At 34.1% G+C, this 22,943-nt stretch overlaps 1 protein-coding gene across 2 annotated transcripts in view; it reads left to right on the top strand.

Moving 5' to 3' along the window:
- Window positions 1-22,943, top strand: part of LOC118185111 (uncharacterized) — a 243,667-nt gene that overhangs the window by 6,072 nt on the left and 214,652 nt on the right. Inside the window, exon 1 of one of the 2 annotated variants that reach the window (XM_035354915.2) lies at window positions 10,083-10,370. The exons of the other annotated variant lie outside the window; for it this stretch is intronic. The gene's annotated coding sequence lies outside the window, so the exon portion shown is untranslated. Of the gene's footprint in view, window positions 1-10,082; window positions 10,371-22,943 lie in introns of those variants that run through there. 2 annotated transcript variants of the gene reach the window in all.

Below are 22,943 nucleotides of genomic sequence, written 5' to 3'. Positions count from 1 at the left end.
TGGTACTTCCTTTCCCTTTTCATATTACTGAAATGGTCTTGAAAAATAACAGCAACAGAATTGTGTCAAAGTAAAATCTTAATAAGAAACGAAAATCGCGACCGAGAAAGGGAAAAAGATAGCATAAAATATTTTAAGAATGCATTGTATCTCAAGGAGGTACTGTTTCATAAAAATCGAATCAAGCCGGAGTTTAAAGTTACAGTTCAAAGCAGAATCATCAAGCAGAATGAATTGATAATTCAGAAACGATCAGCTGTTATGTCTTATGAAAACAATTTTTGCTTTTACAGTAATCATTGGAGTTGAAATCTTCTGCTTTGTTTAATTCGTAAAAAAATTCATTTGATTTTAAATAAGACGTTTTGGGCGATCGCTTTAGTATATACTTGAAGATACCAGCACTGTAAGAAATCACCACCTTACAGAATATTGTAATTATTCAGTACCGATGTTTTTTATGCTTCCAGAAATATTTGTGATTTTTCGAAATGCTTGCCATGACAGCATTCATTATATTTCCCGACCATTTCCATTATTATTCATAGAGATATTGAAACGTCTTACACTTATTAAAGCCGCCTGTATTTCACTAGAACAGGGAATTCCCAGCAGGTTCGATGTTGACTCCCCGATAAGATTTCAAAGAGGATCAACGGCGACTCATTATGCACAGGCAAATGTTCACCATAATCAAAACCGCATTGATTACAAGAATATTTATCAATAAAATGGAAAATTAATTGTTTATACATATAAATCTTTATCTTGCAGAAGGCAGAAATCGCATAAAATACTAAATGTAAGGCAAAATAATACTCTGAAAGTTTTCCGAAGACACTCACAATTTAAAATGACTCGTGGAACCTCTCAGTTGCGATATATCCGATCTTGAGATTATGACACAGACAGAAAATATCATGTTCTTTGCACTTAAACTATAAAATCAGTCCAACGGCAATGTCCCAAAATAATTTTAAAATGAGCGTGTCTTTAGAATTTACGATACACAGTTCCGCGCGTTGGAGATAAAAAGTTTTTTTTGGGGGGAGGCGTAGAGTGTTGCCATTGCTCGCTTTTAAATCGTTGAGTTCGTTAATCAAAAATTCGTTAAAATTTTACAAAATATGACATCCATCATAAAACAAATTCCAAATTTCAAATCTGGGCTTTTAGATGCCCATATTCGCAGTAGGATTTCGTCATTCAAAACTGGATGGCTCTAGGTACCGTTTTTTTTTTTAATCACAATGCGAGAAACATACATACATTGATGCAGATTCTTCATTATTTAATTTCTTCAAATATAATCCAGGGTGATAGTATTTGATGGCGACGATTTGAAAAGTGATACGCTGTTTATAGGGTTCCGACGCAAAATCGCAAAACGAAAAGTATAGTCCTTCAGGGACAAAGCTCCTTTTTGGACTAATAATTAATGTGGGGTTATAAAATACTGGGAGAGCACAAAGGGAACATACCTAACTAATTTATTTACTAACCTTACTAAGATTAATAACATGAATGAAAGGATGATAAAAGATGAAATTAACGTATATCTGATGATCGATGAAATTGACGCAAGCATTGAAGTAACCCCACAAATATTAGGAAGTGCAATACAGTTCGTGAATTCTTACACTACTAGTATCTACAAGTCCTACAGGCACGTAAAAAAGCTCATGCGTTGAGAATACGTCTATTTCCATTCACGGCTAGCTGCAGACAGCGTCCGCTTGGACCCGGAACCAGTGTTGCCAGATCGTGCGTTATTTCGCAAGTCTGCGATTTTTGAAAAACTTGTGCTAGTAAAATTTTCGTATTTGCGATTCTGCGAAATTTTTGCGACCTCTGTCATTTCCTTATGCTACTTTTTGCGACTTCAAAGATTTTTTTAATATATCGTAAAATGCTTTGTAAAACACAGAATTATGTACCTTAATACTAATATTCACGATTTTAATGCTTTACAAAAGAACTTGCAATATATTGGGTACTCAAACAAAGAAAGAAATAAAACCCATCCTCCTGATTATAATAGTACTAAGAAGCAAGGAATAGAAATGACTTAAAAATTAAAGCAACTGCATTTTCCTAAATACCAACACAAATAAATTTAGCGGTGGAAGAACGAACAAGGCTTTCTTAAGTAATGTGAATCTCAAATAAGTGCATCACCCAGATTGGAAAACTCACTGAAACTTCTTCTTTAATTAAAATGTTCACAATTAAGCCAAAAAAAAAAAATACTGAATTAAAAAACTTAACTGCCAACTCAAAAATTTAGTACAAAAGCGCCAATAATCTAATTGTGAGGAATATCTTACAAATTAATTTAAGAACGGAAATTTAAATTAAATAAGAATTGTTTGGTATAAAATGGGATGAATTACGAATTATGGTTCCAAAATAAAACTAATTAAGTTAGGCCACACAAATATTTAATTATTTAGTACATAATGTACAAGTTACAAGTTAAGTTCTCCATTAGCACAGACAAAGTGGAGCGAGCTAACGCACCATAGGTCCGCTGCGTACATTCTTCAACAACCAACTAAACTAAATTTGTCTCCTCTCACAAGAGGGCGCTATATTAAACCGAACAAGAATTAATAACAAAAGGAATGGATATTTAAACAATTGAAATTGAGCAATATACTTTTAAAATTTTCGTTAAATTTAAGATACGTAATTAAAACGACTAAGGATCGAAGTAACTATGACGTCACAAAATATCACGTGGTCTCTGACGTCATTTGCGACTTTTTGCGAATTTTTTAGTCTTCTTTTGCTACTTTAGTTAAAAAACTTCTGGCAACACGGCCCTAAAACTAAGCTTCAGAGCAACACATCTTGTTCACAGCATGTTCAAAGCTCGTCTGCTGCTCTACGCTGTGCTGGGCTAACGTCCGCCAGGTCTTTGCGTATTTAGCAGGCGTCGATGAGTATGCCTCCCACATTAATAAAATGTTTAACCGAACCAACGTTATTAACTTTTCTCTCTTCTTATACAACATTTAGTAAAGTCGACAATTTAGAGAAACAGGCCGAATATTTTTGACCGGAGATTTAAGAATTATGTTATAAAATGTTACGCCAAATATTCAAAAAATTGCATCCATCGCGATCATCACGTTCGTTAAAAATCGAATTCTTTAATTTCGATTTTAATGAATGTGAAAGTCGAATCGAATCGTGAACAAAAATCGAAATTTTGTGCCATTAGAATCAGTGATTTTGTTTCGGAAAATATGGGTATTTGTAAATTTGTTTATGTTTATATGAATGAAATTAAAAATAATAATAATACAAAAAATGAAATTAAAAATAATAATAATACAAAAATAATAAAATAAAAATTTAATGAATCATTTTTTAACATTTTATTCATATTCTTATCCTAATTATCATCATTATGTTATTTACGCGCAATCATTTGTAACATAATTATGTTCTATATTACAGAGAAAATATAAGGGGGGGGGGAAAGCATTCTTATAAAAGGGGTTTTTCTTAACTCTCTGTGCACTAAGCCTGCAAAACCTATTTACTTCAGTGGCACTCGTTTATATTTTGCCAGTGCATGAAATCCACTGTTGAAAACAACAAATGCTTCTTTTACATAAATAAAAAAAATCTGATTTGTGCATCACATCACTTCCTTGAGCGGAATATTAAATTATACGCATTTTTTCCTGCATTTCATTTAAACTTGTTTCCTTGAATTTCATTAGAGACACATTTTTCATTCAAATAATTCAGTTCTGAGTTTGCGCCAACGGAACAATAATACATAAAAACTCAAAATAGTTTCAATAAAAATTGAGAGATATAGAAAAACATAAAACACCAAAGGCAATTAAAAATACAATAAAATTTTTTCAATTAAAATTACACTTTTTACCAAGCTTAGTTTCCCTAGCGAAACTTTTTTTTTCTCTAGATTGGCAACAAATCCACTGTCCTGTTAAGTTTCAAATATAAACAAATAAGGCTGCTATAATAAACAAAATTAGGCTTAGACGCCCTTAAACAACTTTTAAATTGTTAACAATTCTATAACTATAGCATACAGGTTAACTAAAGGCATATAAACCTTAACCGGAAGATACGAACAACATAATTCAATCAATTTAAAGAAATAAATGCACAATTTACCAGCATATAAGAATAAAAACCTGAGCTCGCGAAGCCGAGTAACAGAGTGCATATATACTTCTGGTACGGCCTATTGCCACCAAAAAGGGAGGTGTACAACTGCATCCTATAGCTGTTCCTATATACAAAATGTTAACGCTCTGAACTACTCGTTTTTGAGTTGAGAGATGCATTCATACGTACGTACCTACATACAAACGCCATAAAAAAATATCTTTTGAATCCATTTTAAATCAGACTTATAATTTATTTTATTTATTTTTACTTCCTTGTACGAAGTAAAAAGGAAGTATTGTAATCGCGAAAAATTTCGGGTATTATACTTCAACGAAAATATCGATTTTGAACGCTATTCAATGCAATTTAATGATATTTTTGTGCGACATCCCCAAGTAAAGAATAAAGGACTCTTTTCCCCCCAAAAAAATTATAAAACTGATTTGAAATGAATTCTAAAGAAAACTTTTCATGGCGTCTGTGCGTACGTACGTATCTCGCGTAACTCAAAAACCAATAGCCTCAGAACGTTGAAATTTTGTATGTAGGACTGCTATAACATGTAGATGGTTGCAATCGGCCGCATCAAAAGTATATATATATATGGATATCCACTCTGTTACTCGGCTCAGTGAGCTCAGTTTCTTTATTCTTATATGTTTGTAAATTGGCCGTTTTTTGGTTTAAAAAATGATTGAATTTTTGTTGTTCTTATCTTTCCAGTTAAGGTTTTTATGGCTTTAGTGAATCTGCATGTAATATTTGTGGAGTTATCAACAATTTAGAAGTTGTTTAAGTGTAGCTATGCCTAATGAATTTTGCAATGGCGGACATGTTTGTTTACATTTCAAACTTTGCAGAATAGCGAATTTGTTGCCAATCTAGAGCAACTGAGTTTCGCAACAACAAAGATAAAGCCTTCTTTTATTATTGAGAATTAAATCATGCTTAATCCATTCTGGGATTTATTCGAGGAAATAAGTGTTTCAGATTTACTTCGTAATTTTTAATACAGATAGTTTGAGTTTTTATGTATTTTTGTATTGGAAGTGAGAACTGAATTAGTTGAATGAGAAATACTGAATCGTCTGTGAAAAACTGTTTCTTTTTCGTTTGGTTTGCTTAATTTCTTTTATACATCGTTCTAGATTTATTATAGTATTTGAATAGAACATGTGGCAATGATTAGATAAGACTTCAAATGATATAAATTTATATGCACTCTGAGTTATAATATGCACGAAATGTAAAGCTGTTAAGTTAAGCTAGTGCCAGAGTGTCGCTGTGATAAACAAATATAGTGAATTTTAAAAAGTGCATTTATTCTACTGTGGTTTATGCGCTATCGACGATGTAGATTTAATTCAATCCAATAAGTTTAAATGAAATGCAAGGGAAAATGCGTATTATTTAGTATTCCGTGCAAAGAAAATCACGTGGTGTACACATCAGATTTGGGGGGGGGGGAAACGAGTCCTTTATTCTGCCCATATGTACAGATGCAACGCCAAATTTTCGTTAAATGGCATTCGATAGTGGTCAAAATCAATATTTTCGTTGAAATATGGTACCTGGAATTTTTCGTGATGACAATATTTCCTTTACTTCGTACAAAGAAGAAACAAGCGACTGAAATTCATAAATTAATTCAAAATAATCAATAATAATCTGATTAATAATAATTAAACTCACCCAAAATCGGACTTCTTTCTTGGCGTATGAATCTTTTCCATCTACGGGAGAAAGGAAAAATAAAAAGTGAGTCCGGACATTGAAGAAACGTGTGCATCCAATTGTAAGGATTATGTTAATTTTATGAACAGTTAAATTTTGAGTTAAACTTCCTTTCCTATCGATTCTTAATTTCAACTTACCTCTTCTGGACAGAACATGGTTTTAGAATCACGTCTGAATGCTAATGAGGAAGAGCGGTATATAACCGCGAAGTTCTACGGTCTTAGTGAGAGAGATACCAGATATTCTGGCTGCAAGAGTCCGCCTATTTAGGCTACTCTCTAGTAAGCTATTATTACGCTCGCCGTACTTTAGGCTCTTGATAGCTTCGCAGTCAATTAGCGTTAAGGGGCCAACTCTGTTGGAATTTTGATAGCTTCGGCTATATCTCTTTAGTTAAGATTAGTTTAGCTTGATTCATATTCTCTTAAGTTCAAGCCCAAGTGTCGGCTTTATTGTACAACTCCAAGACGGAGTTACTGTTAAACTTTAATTGGAATAATAAAGGGTTATTTTACCCTTCTGTCTTGTTGTTTCCTGTCACATGAACTCAAGCGATTATTCGCATATCAGTTTATAAGATTCTACAAATTCTGAAAATAAGTAGACGATATAATCCGAGAGAGATGTCACTTTATGGGAAGTGAGAGAGAGTCTCGAAAGACGCCGTCGGAGATAATCCCAGGCTTTTATGTCAATCGTTCTTTGCCAGTACTTTTTATTTGCCAATTCTTTCTTTGCCAGTACCTTTTATTTGCCAATTCTTTCTTCGCCAGTATCGAAACCAATATCGAAGCGCAGCACCTGTGTTACTAAGAATGGATGTCCAATGGTCAGACAACGGCTGCGCAAGTGTAATGCCACAAGTCAGTCACTGCCCATTAGCTTGCTTTCAACTTTATTTATTCGGCAAGAAAACACGCACCTCCGCGGACTGTTTGCAGAAAACTGTATGTAGATTAAGGGTATGCAACAATGGTTTGTGTCAAACTTGCTCAAGTGAACAAATAGAAGAGGCGCGAAATGAGCTACAACAATTTTTAATTAATTTCGAGAAAGAAATTATGATTTAAATTTGGGCTAACGAATGCAAATGGAAAGAGATAAATGTTACACACGATCCAACTGAATTAAGAGAAGAATTAATAACATTAATTTATTTTCAGAACGGATGAGGTTTCAGCATTGAAATGTATTATTTGAAATATCGTACTGAAATTAATTTTTGCTAGACTAAGGCTTTCATAAAAAATAAACTGCCGACATTAGAATATTTCCTATTAATTTGCACTGCTTCTACTGCTCCATTACAAGCTTTGACGTAAATCTAGACAGTTTCTTGCAGCATAACCCACAAAGGATTAGCATCGGGAGACTGAGCGAGAGTGTTTGAAAATTAAACGTACCTAATTATTAGTCTCTGATGTATTTTTTGTGTAAAATGTTGTCAGTGTCAGTGTCTTCTATCCAAATTTAGTTTGCGTGTTTTTTTTTTTTTTTTTTTTTTTTTTTTTGTTGTTGTTTGTTTTGTTTTATTATATTACGGCAAAGCACTCGAGGGGCTATCTGTCTTAAGGAAGAGATGCCTTCGTGGAGGACCTTCTAAGGGAAACTGGCTCGTAAATACGTTTTATATGGAGAAAAACACGAAAACACCCATGCAGTCAGCCCATTCGCGGGATTCAAACCTCTAGTTTGCGTGAGATTGTACATATGGTTTCATTTATGTTTTTTTCTGAAGCTGTAGAATCATTAGGTTAATTGGAAGCAGGAAAGATGAAAACTATGCAACCGCCTTCGCCGGGAATCGAACCACGGACCTCTGAAATACCGATTCAGTGTGACCACTACACCACGAAGGCACGCTAGCGAAGCGGGAGAAATACCTTATATACTCCACATTTTAAAGGGCGACTAGGTTTCAGGGGACATAGTCTCCAAATCCTGGGTGTGGAGAATCATCATCCACAACCCTTTAAGTTCGGGCGCCACTTGTAGAGTCTTTGGTTAATTGGAAGCAGGAAAGATGAAAAATATGCAACCGCCTTTGCCGGGAATCGAACCACGGACCTCTGAAATACAGGCTCAATGTGCTGACCACTACACCACGAAGGCACGCTAGGAAAGCGGGAGAAATACCTTATAGAACAGGCGCCTATTGCTAGCGGATTAAACGAATCGGTACGTAAGTTTGTTTCATTCTTTGTCGAGACGTATAAAGTGAGATTTAATTTCGCGTTTTGAGTTATTCTGTTATTTATAGTAAAACATTTTTTTTTCCCAAAGAAATAAAAAAAAGGAAGTGGAATATTTTGTGGAAGATTGTAAAGAAAACAATTCTGGCTAACTTTAACATAACTGATTTCGACACACATTAAAAAAATTAAAAAGTGTAGTTTTGTTCCTTGATGCTAAGGTTACCTATATAAAACCATACTTAGAAATACATTTTTCACTAAGCACATTAATAAAAATGCAAGTTGGGAAGACGGAAGCGTAAAGAAAGCACAAACGAACGCGATGATATGTTAAGATTTAAGAAAAAATAAAACTTCGAAATCAATGCAAACTTTTTCATTGCTGCGAATAAAAATTTATGTCAAACTCTTGTCACACTCACGAAATTAAACACGTTCGAGCCGAATTAGCTGATGAGGCTAAGTAAAGTAAACATGAAATACGAAGCATCATTAAATCTCCTTAATTTTAAAAACCTCTCTTTTCCTACAAATGTTAACTCGTTCATTTTAAAATTATATTTATGTTACTGTAGAGATATCATTGTTTTTAAAATGTTAATGAAAAGATATTTTTTTGATGCTAAGGTTACCTATATAAAACTATACTTAGAAATACATTTTTCACTAAGCACATTAATAAAAATGCAAGTTGGGAAGACGGAAGCGTAAAGAAAGCACAAACGAACGCGATGATATGTCAAGATTTAAGAAAAAATAAAACTTCGAAATCAATGCAAACTTTTTCATTGCTGCGAATAAAAATTTATGTCAAACTCTTGTCACACTCACGAAATTAAACACGTTCGAGCCGAATTAGCTGATGAGGCTAAGTAAAGTAAACATGAAATACGAAGCATCATTAAATCTCCTTAATTTTAAAAACCTCTCTTTTCCTACAAATGTTAACTCGTTCATTTTAAAATTATATTTATGTTACTGTAGAGATATCATTGTTTTTAAAATGTTAATGAAAAGATATTTTTTAAAAGAATTCCAAACGGTGATGAAATATGTATGGATAGTTTTAAAAAAGTCCAAATAGTTTCAATGTGAAATTTATGATCAGTTAACGTTAGTGTTAGAATCTTATTAAAGATTAGATTACGTAAATCCAATATTTTACACATTCCTCCGATCCCTATTCTTATGTTTATGAAAATTTTGTACTCGTTGTAAAAAACACAACCTAAATGTTTGATCCACGTACAACAAAAATTGACCAAGATATTTGATATGAAGATCGGGAATTATATTCAGGAGCCATACATACATTTTAAATAGAATCAGATAGGTAAGAATTGGAGGCTCTCTTCAGCCCACCTGGACACGAGTATCCCCATAGCTCAAAAGAAGGGGCCCCGTATCTCCACAAACGAGGGCAGCCAGTAACCCAGCCACCCCCAAGCAACAAACAACAAACAAATCAGATAGGCATATTTTAATTACACAAAAAATTTCAATCTTGTATCTACAGCAGATTTTGATAAAAGGTACATCAAAAATACCTAGCTTAACATTGTCGGTATAGGCTGGTACCCCTTAAGCGGCTATGTATTAAAAGGTAAAAATAAATCGTACTATTGTAAAGTACGAACAGAGATTTAGTCATTCAGATCTAATTAAAGATGTAATCAGTTAATAACCAACACCAACCATTTAAAAACATAATTACTCCGTAACGAGTACTTTCACGATGTGATAAACCCCGAACAACTTAATTGCTCGCAACTGATCCATGGTATCTCAACACACCGGCTCCTGTGCTTCTCGAATCCAATACATGTTACTTCCGATCCCTTATATTCACCGACTTGAATTCGGATCTTTCGAGAAACGATTCGCAATAAGTATCCAGTCCCCTAACTGTTCGCGCGGAAACTTCAATCGCGGAGCGAGTCAGCAGTCGCTTGGCTGGGTCAGCTGCACGCCCCAACGCGGTTATAAGAAGGACCGACTCCATGCTAGCCAGTTCGACGTCCGACACACTCAACACCCCGTTACTCCGACTCAGCGCTCCCGATCCGTCACATAAATATAGAGGAATAGTTAATTCTCGGTCACTCAGCAGACGACCACTCACTGATCGCTCCGTTTTGCGCTTTCTCATCCATCACCTGGAATGATGGTTTTCTCCAAAGTGTGAGACCGTTTTCCTCACCGAGAAACTCGAATAATTTGGTGTGTTCTGGATTACACGAAAAAAGAAAAAAAAAAAGATCGCAACACTTTTTATGGATATTGGTGAGTCTGTCTAAGAGTTTTTCTAATATTCTTAAACTCATCTAGAACGATTGCCAAAATTTGATGTTGATAAAATAATTTAAACGTAACCAAAATATTAGATGCTTTCATTTAAAAAATATATATTTTACATTGAAATAAATAAATTAGTAAGCTTAAACCAATTGTTATGTCAATCAGGAAGCTTTCGATATTCGGCAGTACCTAAATATGGATGTAAACTTTTCTTTATTAGGATTGAAATTTGAGAATCACATATTAAAACAGAAACATAAGTCTGCAACTTTTTAATGTTAAAACTAATACAGCGATAACATTGACAAAAGAAAGCAATAATAAATTTATGAAACATGTTTTATTACCGTGACAAATAATCATTACGGATAATATTATAAAACTATTAAAAGTGAAGCAATTAAAAAATAACAAATGCCTAACGCAGTTAAATATGATTTAGTTTTACTTTTATATTAATTTTTCTTACCTTAAAGTTTCATTTATTTCCGATTTATTTTTGACTTTAATTTTACCGTGAATTGGGAAATACTCACTGTACTACAAATTTTCTTGTCTCTCATTTTGTTGTGTGATTCGATATACCATACGTTTTACATACAAACAAAATAAATGAAATGAAATGCTCAAGTATATCTGGTAAATATTCGTTAACAATCGACTTCAATTTATTAACAGCAGCAGTATAGTGAATAATTTTTAAAAATAAATTACTTCGAAATAACTGGTAATTTGCAGAAATAAATTTATTCCCATTTAGGGCACCCCGTTTTCAACCACATTTATCTGGAAAAAAAGCTTCACCTTTTAGAATTAAAGAAATGTGACACACATGCGTAGTAAACTGACTGAACAATATGGTGCGAAGAAATTAATTAAACCTAATTTACACTACTATTTGGATAAAACAGTTTTAAAAACGTTTTCTACTACTACAAATTTAGTATTTTAAGAGTACTTATAAAACGTTTTTCGAGGAAAAGGCGTCTCATATTGATTACTAAATGTTTCATAATAATTTTAAAGTACAATCAACGAACATTAAAATCGATTAAAGATGGAAATATCTTTAAAGAAATAATAATTTACAAATTATAACTAAATTAAAAAATTGTAAATTAATTAATTTAATTTAATAAAAAATTAAAATAAAAAATTATTTCCTTTAACATGTGGAAGAGAATTACGTTGTTCCGCGCTTTAGCTGAACCGTGTGTAAATTATTAACCCCCAAAGAGTTAACTACCACTTTAAGAGTTTTTAAGTTTTTATAGTTGAGTCTATGATGACAGAAAACATTTCCAGTATCATATATAAGGAATTATTGTCTGTGTTATTGTCTGTGGAATATAATTTTTTTTTAAATAAAGCAAACCAGAAAATTTTATTAAGAAAATTTGCTAAAAAATAGTGCAGAAGAATAAATTCATTTATCTAACTGAAAAAGATTCATTGATATTTTACAAAACGCTGTAACAATAGTTCATGGTCAAATGAACTAGTACATATACAGTGTTATTCATAATTCCTTGCTACGTTCTAAAATTGCATAAAACGTTAACTGCACAGCCGAAGCAAAATTTGGCTGTACTGAAATTCCCAACCCCTTTTTTTTTTCTTTTTTTTAGCCCTAAGAAGCTTTGTCCCTGAGGGCCTATTGTTTTCGTTTTGCAATTTTGCGTCGAATCACTCTGAATGTCCGATTCACTTTTCAAACTGTTGCCACCCAATATTATCGCCCTGTATTATAGTTGAAGAAATTAAATAATGAAAAATCCGCATACATGTATATGTTTCTCGCATTGTGATAAGTCGAAGGTACCTAGAGCCATCCAATTTTGAATGACGTAATCCTACTGCGAATATGGGCATTTGGAAATTAAAAACAAATTTTAAATTTGGAATTTGTTTTATGATCAATTTTCCTATTTTGTAAACCTTCAACAAATTTTTGATTAAAGAAAAACTTAAGGATTTGTAAGCGAGCCATGACAACGTTGTAACAGAAAAAACATTTTTATCTCCAGCGCGCGAGACTGTGCATCGGAAATTCTGAAGATATGCTCAATTTATATGCTCACTCGGCGTTTCTCAATCGTTTTTCGAGTGAAGACTTCTTTTATAAATTAGAATGTTCTGCGAACGACCTTATTCTTGTTTTCTTTTAAATTTTTATTATTCTTGTTTCTTTTTTTAGTCCTTATTCTTGTTTTCTTTATAATTTTTTTAACATATGTTACTATTCGTATACTTTAAATTAAAATACAGTTAATTTTATGCTGGCAGTAATTCAATTAATAGAAGGATATTTATATTCGCTTCCAATAATTCACGCCTGTTGGAGTTTGGATAATCTTTACCTTAATGACTAAAAATGAAATAAACGTTAGCGTTTGTAAATGAGATGGATGAGCCGGCCGATTCATGCATACCTGTTCTATGTTTGGATGCACGTTGCAAAGGAGCATTGCAAAGTCATAATGTTTTGAATACAATTTTTGTTGTTAAAACTAGAGAAGTCCGTAAGTAGGATAACCTATAATAAACTTTATAAAACGTCAGTCTTGAGAGAAGAAGTGATAGAGGTCTAACATGCGCAACTTCTAAACTCTGAGATTATCCACTGATACTGGTATTGATTGGAAGTTTTTTTCAACCTCTTATAATTAAAGCAACTGTAATACAGCAGTTGCAGAAATTGTAATCGTGAAAAATTTCGGGTGTCATATTTCAAAGAAAACACACAGTTTGATTTTTTTGGCTTGATATCTGTACGTACAGATGGAATAAAAGACTCTTTTTCACAAAATCGATTCAAATTGACCTTTTTTGTAACGTCTGTACGTGCGTATATATGTATCTTCCATAACTCGAAAATGTTTAGCCGTAGACATTTTACACATCGGACTGACATTTAGTTATGCACCTCCCTGTTTATTGCAATCTGCAAAACCAAACCTATATATATGTAAGATATAACAAAATACGATAGCTGCTTTAAAAATAATTAGCGATCTCAAAATTAACATTCCAGATTTGGTGCTGTCCCCCTAAATTCACCTATTCTCCCAAATTTGAGATCTTTCTATGTGTTATAAAAAGCTCCTGGAAAAGGGCAACTAAAACTAATATTAGCCAATCATAGCTTGCCTCTACAATGACATCAAACTTAGCATAAATACTCTTGGCACAATAACTACATCATTATTCTGCTGCATTCCTTTCCTAGGACATTCCTTCTATGCCCTCCCAGGACCAGGATGTTTAATTTCAAAATTTTAAATTTTTGTACGCCATTTTCAAATTGTCCGGAGGGATCGGTTCATTTACAATAATTCGAGGAAACAAGTTTAAATGAAATGTAGCCAAAAATGTGTATAAATGTAATTCATGTGGCGTCCACCGCAGATTTTTATATAAATGTTTTGAAGAAAGCTTTGAATGTTATAAGTAAAGAATTGAAATCACAGTTGGATCTTTTGATTACACTGGATGAATTAATATTAAGAATTTCTAGCAATCCACTGCAGTGTTTCTAACTTAGTCACATACGGGCCGAATGTACAGTCTGAAAAGAGCCGAACGGCCAGACTTGCTTTAACAACATTAAAATTTTTACTGTACAGACATTAGGTATTTCTGAAAGCTGGAGAGATGAAAAATAAGCAGTGCACTCGCCGGGACTCGAACCGCGGACTTCTCGAATACGCGTCGAGCGTACACCACGAAATCATGCTAGGGGAGCGGCAGAAATACCTTTATAATTTAAAAGATATATATATATATATTTCAGAAATATCATATATATTTTAAATGGCGACTGGGAGTTAGGGGACCCAATTGCCAACTTTTGGTGGTGAAGAGTCATCATCCACCACCTTTTTTAGTTCGGGCGCCATTGCAGAGACATTACGTATTTTTTGAAAGCTGGAGATGAACAAGCGCCATCGGCGCCCTCGCCGGGACTCGAACTACGGACCTCTCGAATACGCATCGAGCGTGCTGACCACTACACCACGAAGGCGGGAGAAATACCTTATATTATAAGCCCAAAAAAAATTAGATAAATTTAAAATTTTCTTACTAAATATTTATCAAAACATACATATGCCATAATAATAATAATACTATCGGAAAGGTAAAAAAACTAAATTTATTTTCGTTTTCTTTCAGAAATCTTAAGTTTGGTAAATATAAGACATTTTCACTAGTTACGCTTTGCAGTTCAAATATATTCATAGCTAAAAGCTAAATTATTGCACTGGCATTTCTTTCCAATAAATCTAACACGTTAAATTAATCCTTAAGTAACTTACTTTAAACTAAAACAAATAATGAAAATCTTCTAAGTTTTCTTAGAAAATTTACTAAGAGACAAAATTGGAGAATAAATAACAGAAATCTAGTCTCTATTGCTTATAAATCAAAGTTTTCTTATACGCATGAATAAAAATACACGTTTTTATATAAACAATTATAAAGTTCTCCATTTCTTACTGCAGTTTGGCACTCGATATAATTTCCATTCTGATAAAGTTAGTAAGCTTGGAGAGAAATTACTACAAATTATCTTCATCACGAATTATAGATTCCATCCATCAATCGGATTCTCAATTATCTTAATCACGAATTATACTAGATCTCATCGGTCAATCGGTAATTTTCAACTGTGAAAAAAACGCTGTTCACATATAAATGCATTCCTAAACAAAGGGATTATTCTTGGTGCAAAAATTTGTAAATGAGCTTATTTATGTTCCGACAGGTACGAATGAAATTTAATGAATTATGCATCTTCCAATCTTAAGAAGAGGATTTATATCACGTTGTAAATTATTTAGTTACATTTACACATTTTCTGGTGCGTTATTTCCGTTCGTTTTTAATGATAATGAAAATAACGTACACTCGGACTTTAAATAACTAAAATCTTGCAACGTCGTAATTGAAGTGTCTTCGCGGGGCGGCAGTCTGAGTGATAGTGCATGTGAATTGCGAAAAGTAATCAATATATATTTGTTACACATAGAAAATAAGCAAGATAAATTTGAATTATTTCCTTTGCATTATTAGCCCAAAGGCGACTATTAATTTCGTTTTGGCATTTTGCGTCCATTCACTATAAACGGCGAATCATTTTTTAAATTGTTGCCACCAAATATTAGACGCCCGTCTTATATTTAAAGAAACTAAATAATGAAGAATTTGCATAAATGTATGTATGTTTCTCGCATTGTGATAAAACAACGATACCTAGAGCCATCCAATTTGGAATAACGTACGTCTCAACCCGAATACGGTCATCTGGAAGCCCAAATTTAGAATCTGTTTTATTATCTATTTCATATTTTGTCAAACATTTATGAGTTTTTGATTAAGAGACTCAACGATTTCAAAGCGAGCCATGAAAACACTGTACGAAAAAAAAAATATTTCCAGCGCGCGATACTGTGTATCGGAAATTGCGATATTGCTGCTGAATTGAATTTTATGGTTTAAGTGCGAAGAATATGATATATAATAAATAAAGATAACATACAAATTAAAAAAAAAGGTCCTTTAAGCGTCAAAAAAAATCTGAAAGCTTTCAGAATTTTTTTTTTTTTTTTTTTTTTTGTTTTCTTTGCGTTCTTCTTATGATATTTTTGTTTGTTTATGTATGTTTTAATAGATGTATAATAAGTGAAATTTGAAACTGAGCTAAAATTTAGTTAGTTATTTTATATTTCGTTTCAAAAAAATCCGGCTTCCCACCTGCTTTAAGCTCAACGCATGCAATCTGAGTTAGAGACCACTGTTTTGCAGCTGTAAATTTTTTTCAATTTTAAATGACCCGTTTCCGAAAGATATTACACAAATCCTAGTTTATATATCTCATCTTGCAAATTTCCTCGTTATTCCAGTTCTATTTGTACCTAAATAAATAAATTATCAAAAGATACTGATTTCCTTCTTTTCTTTTCTCATTCGCAAAAGTTCCATATTTTCTGCCGTTTGTTTCTTTTTCTTTCGCAGTGAACTTTTCAAAGTTGTCACTTTCCTCTAAATGGTTGCTCTAAACTGCCAGTACCATGAAATGGACATTTCACTGAACTTAATTACTCCTTTTTCGTTTGAATTATTTTTAAAACAACCTTTTTTTTTTTTTTTTTTCTTTTAACCTTTGTTCTTTCGATTGCAACTTCCTTCTGATAATTTCCTGCAAAATATAATTAAATACTGCTCGGATACCATATAGGTTTTCGGGTTGAAATGATTAGATTATGGCTGGAATGAAACTTTAAATATTATGTTATTTGTTTACTGCTTTTTATATTTCAAACTGCAATTATTTCCTATTGACTCCCGTCGAAATAATACAACATAAATCGAATCCCATCGAAATAACATAAAATAAATCGAAATAACATACAATCAATTGAATAACGTAAAATAAATCGAAATAACATAAAATAATCAAATCCCATCAAAAAAACGTAACATAAATGAAAATATAATATGGTTTTGAAGAGTATTCTTCTTGATTTGCATACTGATTTAATTAACGTACCAAATCGACTTATTCGCCAAATTGAGTTGAACCTAAAAATACAGGTATATTGTGAATAACATTTTTCACAATATATTTATATTTTTATTAATTATAGTAGTATTCTATTACAATAATTGTAATAGGTTTCTATTAATTATAATAGTATTCTATTACAATAATTGTAAAAAGTTTCTATTAATTGTAATAGTATTCCACTGCAATAATTGTAATAGGTTTCTATTAATTGTAATACACTGACTACCAATAAGTATTTGGACACCTGGTGATAGAAAAGAAAAACTAACTTTATTCAAACTCAATAGTTGGTAGAGTCTCCACGAGAGGTAATACTTTCCACAAGGTCTTTGTATGACAGCTAGTGGTATTTTCTTCCACTCGGCCAATTTTGCACGGGTAGTGTACCCCTGAATTCGGCGATGCAACTCGTCCCAGAGGTTCTCGATAGGGTTCAGGTCTGGACTCTGGGCAGGCCAGTCCATTCGATGAACTCCATTGGCACCATACCAAGCCTTGGTTAACGTCGAAACATGACAACTGGCATTGTCGTCCTGAAAGTAACAGAGGTCCAACCCGTAAAACTGCCACAACTTAGGAAGCACATTGTCATCCAAAATAGTGCAGTAGGCATTGGAGTTGAGCCATGAATGGGGACCAAGGGTCCCAGCCCATACCAGGAGAAACACCCCCAGACCATAATTTCCCCTCCGCCGAACTTGACTGTTGGCACAATGAATAATGGCAGGCAGGAGACGTTCTCCAGGTAAACGCCAGACCCAGACTCTACAATCCGAACGGTAGAGGGTGAGCCTTCATTCGTCACTCCAAAGAACCCGTTTCCACTGATCTACGGTCCAATTTCGATGTGCTTTGCACCACATTAACCGAGCAGCGCGGTTGGACTTCGTGATCAAAGGCTTACGGGCAACAGCACGACCATGAAAACCAAGCAAATGTGCTTCCTTGCGGGTGGTATTCATTGAAACAATACTCCCGGATGCCTGTTGAAACTCCTCGCTGATGAGGGCCATCGGTTGGGTGCGGTTCTTCTGAATTTCTCTGGACAGCACTCGTCGGTCTCTATCTCCCAGTTTCGTTGGTCTGCCGGCTTGGGGCACATTCCGACAATCACCGCTCACCTTCCACTTCTTAATCTCATAGGCCACTGTCGATTTTGGATACTTCAGATCGCTAGATATATTCCTTAAGGATAGGCCACATTTGTGATACCCGATAATTATAACTTTCTCGAAATCAGAGAGCTCCGAACTGCGAGGCATCCTGCATGCGACTAAATCCGATGCGGTTTCCTACACGATATATACCGTCGGAGTCCGTGACGTACCTTAGGACCGCAGATATCGTCATTTGCATAGGTGTCCAAATACTTATTGGTAGTCCGTGTAGTATACTATTACAATAATTGTAATGTTTCTATTAATTGTAATAGTATAGGTATTTATTAATTGTAATAGTATTCTATTACAATAATTGTAATAGGTTTCTATCAGTTGTAATAGGTTTCTATCAGTTGTAATAGGTTTCTATCAGTTGTAATAGGTTTCTATTAAGAGGACTCATACACCTTAAAACCTATAAGATCTTCAAATATGACTGCTGCGAGAATTGGGATAACTTATTTATTTCAAAAAAAATTGCTTCCAACTTTTTATAGCTGACTACATAATATAGCTGCTTACTGAAATAATAATCAGAAACTTCGTGTTGCGAAAAATATTTTTATAATTTAATCCGCTTTGTGGCAACACTTTTCGTCATGTTTCCACCTTGCGAGCAAAGTTTAGAACATTCTGTTGCACGATTTAATTCCATATTTAATATATAACTTTAATAATATTTGGAAACTACTGTGAACCAAAAATTCTAAGAATTTTCAGGTTAAATTTTAATTTTATTTAGAGTTGAGTATATAAAATATATTTTATTAAAAAATCTGTAATGCTTTCGTGCATAAAATTTTTAATATTAAAATATTCATCAGATTTTTGGTTCAGTTCGAAAATAGTGCTCACATAAAGAATTCCATTCAATTTCAATTGTGTAACATTAGGCATTTTAAATTATCATGCCCGCAATGTGGAAACCTGACGAAAAATTTTGTTACAAAGCGTTTTAAATTACAAAAATATTTGTGGCAACACAAACTTTCTGGTTACCAGTTTCCAAAATAGCTACATAATGCAGTCAGCTGTAAAAAGTTTGAAGTATTTGTTTTTAAAATAAAAAGAATATCCCAATTTTTGCTACAGACACATAATTCGAAGATCATAAGGGGCTTAAGGTACATGAGGCCCCTTAATTGTAATAGAGTTTCGTTCTTTTTTATTTTTAAACTTCTGCTTTTAACAATTTTTTAACTTCACCAGAATTTTAGGTTAACCACAGGCATCCCGGTTTTACCCGGGCTAATGGGGATTTATTAAGGCAAAAGGAATTTTTCTTTAGTTTTAGCTCAAAAGCGCTATTAGTCTCGTAACGCGATTTTGAGTTCTTCCATTTTTCATTCGAGTCTGTTGCTGTTTGGGAAAACGCAAGGGTATTTAGTACCCTTTCATTTCTAATCTGTCCGTTAACAATTAACGAATAAGCTGTTTAAAAGCAGTAGATGCAGTTAATAATATATACATCTTCTTACTTTTTAGTCCGATTAATCTGGACACACACACACAAAAAAAAAAAAAAAAAAAAAAAAAAAAAAAGCATTTAACTCACGATATATGTAGTAAAAACATTAAATATTTTGGTAGAATAACATCGCTTTTTTTTCACTTTTTACATATACAGACAATATAGAACTTTCCCGTGTATAACATGTTAGAAAATGGTTCGCTATTCCACCTGGACGATCCCCATCGATAATCTCTAGAAGTGTACCATATCACGCTTTAAAAGAGTTGGGCGATCCTTAAAATCTGATCCTTCCTGTTAAGTTTTTTTATATTTGTGTGGTAATTAGTTACAAACTTTGTAATCAGTGATCAAGAATAAGGTAGGCTGTATTTTCCGGGAAGGGGCTGGTGTTGGGAAACGCTGGAGTGAATCCACGTTAAGTATAAATCCACAGCCGTGCAAATGTTGCAAAATTTATATTTATTAAGGGATAGCTCCGCAAATTTCCTTTTTTTCGCGAGAAAATTACTGCGTTAATTATGTCTATTCCGTAACTTAACCCTATTGTTTCCTATTCCATAAGTTTAGTTTTAATGTCCACTTAGCGCTAGTAACCAACTCGTCTATCATTTCGGTCCGAGGTTCGAATCCCACAAACGGGCTGGCTGCATGAGCGTTTTCGTGGTTTTCCCCATGTGTAACGTATATACGAGCCAGTTTCTCTTATAAAGTCCTCCACGAAGGCATCCCTCTCTTTAGGCAGATAGCCCTCGTGTGCTTTGCCATAACTGAATAATCCAATTCAATCCAATCCTACGTCTATCATTCCAAGTAGTAAGAGCACTGAATGCCGGTAGTTCGGTTAGAGTTCAAATTCGGGCAAAACGCTGTGCTGCATGTTTTCGTAGTCCCGCATTACCAATTAAATACTGGTCGAACTTCTGAAAAAACATTCTACCAAGAGACCACCATGGAGCTAAGCGATAATAATACCATGAGATAAATGAGATCATCCTGCTATTGTTATTGCTATACTCGCGTTCTTCTCATTATTGCATAAGATTTCTTTTCATTCTTACTTTACTTACTTTTCTACATTGGGTACTTTGTATTTCCCATCTGTGCATGCGAAAGTCGGCGATTACATTGGTCATTTTCCTTCTCCGTACAACCTCCTGGAGAAAATGCGATGTTACTGCGCTAATAGTATTAGAACAGATCGCAAATTTTGCTCTGTTGTTAATTATTGTTTCTACTTCATTGTCGATGACTGTGTTTAATTAATTTTGTTTATTGATCTCGTTCATTGCGGAATGTATCTTACCTCCAAACACGTACTTTTTGGCATCGCGTCAAATTTGCGATGACGGTAACATTAAACGTGGACTCAATTATTGTTAGTGTAAATACTGCTACTTATGCGTGGTTTCGTAGTGGATTGTTACGGAACCGATGAGAGCTTGATGAAATTTATTTTTCCAAAACAATTGACAGCTCTGCAACTTCTCACAGTACTCGTACAGCTCTTCTCGGCACAGCACTCTTCGGAGTGCTCACTACACTCTTCAGAGCACGATCGGCAGTTACCGACTTGAGATTGCTCGCGAAGTCGAACGCCGGGCAATACCAAAAAAGTTACCCTCAGCTAAATTCTGATATTTTTCCTGGCATTCAGCAGGATGATTCGTTCCTGCTCTTGCCAGTATCCTCAGAGAATCCCGACTGGGACTGACATATGAGGAAGTCCGAAGAGGAGAGTTCTCCATCCGTCTTATATAACTTTTCCCCATCCGCCGAGAGCATCAAGTTTTTCGGGATTGCTTGAAGGTATACACAGTTAGACTTACATAAGGACAGTTACGCAGGAATGGAACAAAAACGTCGCCAAGTTTGGAAAACTTTCGGTGGCTTCTAGCCAAATTTGGCGATAAAAATGAGACGCCAAAACTATTGCCAACTTGGTCCTATTTCGCCAAACTGGGAAGATAGCCATTTAGCTCGATGTTAAACGGACTCACACCCGTAACCTTATTTTTCCGGCAATGTTTCGCATCTTGATTCCTTACGCGTTACATTACACAAAAGGTATTACAATTACGTATTGTTTTCCTAAAATTATTGACTACAAAATTCGTAACAATATTTTCGCTTTTCCGTTGTCATTTCAGATGAAAAATTTCTTGTAATAGGTTTGAGTCTACTTTGTAGAGGGGATGCTAAAACATTTCCGTCCCCAATTTTGATGTAGAGCACTCCGAGGGGGGGATGGGTTCGAAGGTTGCTCGCTCCTCTCCCCTTCCACCAATCCCCACGATAGGACTTCCGGCTCTCCGCGTATTTAGAGTACCGCCCTGCCGCACCGACACTATACATTTACAAACATCCATGTCTTCTCCGGGATTCAAACCGTAGTAGGCTCCCCTATCCACTATACTGTCTGGGCGACACTAATATTTAATAGGAAAAAACTAATAGGAAACTTTATAAGGTATTTCTTCCGCCTTCTTAGCGTGCCCTCGTGGTGTAGTGGTCTGCGCGCTCGTTGCGTATTTGAGAGGTCCGTGATTAGATTCCCGGCGAGAGCATTGCTCATTTTCGAGCCTCCTGCTTCCAAAACATCCTAATGTCTCTACAATCTAACTAGGAAGCTCGTTAAATAGCACTCTTGGTACATTTCGATTCATATCAATTCGATATCCAGTAACCTTCATATCGATCGATACCCCAGTACACGCATTACGAGTAGACTTTTAAAACGCCTACTTCATTCCTTTTAAGCACTCCGCTGACTTTAATAGCATTCCAGTTATCCAGAACTGGGATCTAATCTCTCGCAGATGCGGATTTGACATCTTAATCTCTATCTAAAGATTAAAAGTGAATATCGCATTACACGGTTTCTTTTCTTTCATTTCCTTCAGCAAGCACTGTGTATTCATTCTAAGATTATTAGCAGATTAATATTAATTCATTCACCAGTTGGGGGTTAAATGTGGTTTACTCGATTTACTCGGATGGTTTTACACATAATTATAAAGTTCCGTGTGGTTTGTGTGGTAAATAATGTGTGGTTTTATAAATAGTGTCTAGTGTATGGGTTGTTTTCAGTTTAACATCTTTTGAAATATACCACAGAAATTTTGATAGCAAATTAAATTAATAACGCACTGAATTGAAATTTTTATGCTTCAAGGAACAAATCCGTCACTAACGGCTCGAGTATTGTTCAAAAGAGAGAATTTTCAGTCCTGGAGAACTAAATATCAGTAAACTATGTGATATTTAATTAGACAAAATATGCACTCTCTGTTATTTATATAACTGCAGCAAAATTTCCCACTATCTAATTCATCTTTCTATTTTTTTCCAGCTTTCAA

This window comes from Stegodyphus dumicola, chromosome 5 (genome assembly GCF_044657685.1).
Source record: "Stegodyphus dumicola isolate Sdum_Otavi_A_Nest chromosome 5, ASM4465768v1".
Classification (NCBI taxonomy): domain Eukaryota; kingdom Metazoa; phylum Arthropoda; class Arachnida; order Araneae; family Eresidae; genus Stegodyphus; species Stegodyphus dumicola.
The sequence above is the reverse complement of the archived record's forward strand: the minus strand, read 5'-3'. Positions and strand labels throughout refer to the sequence as shown.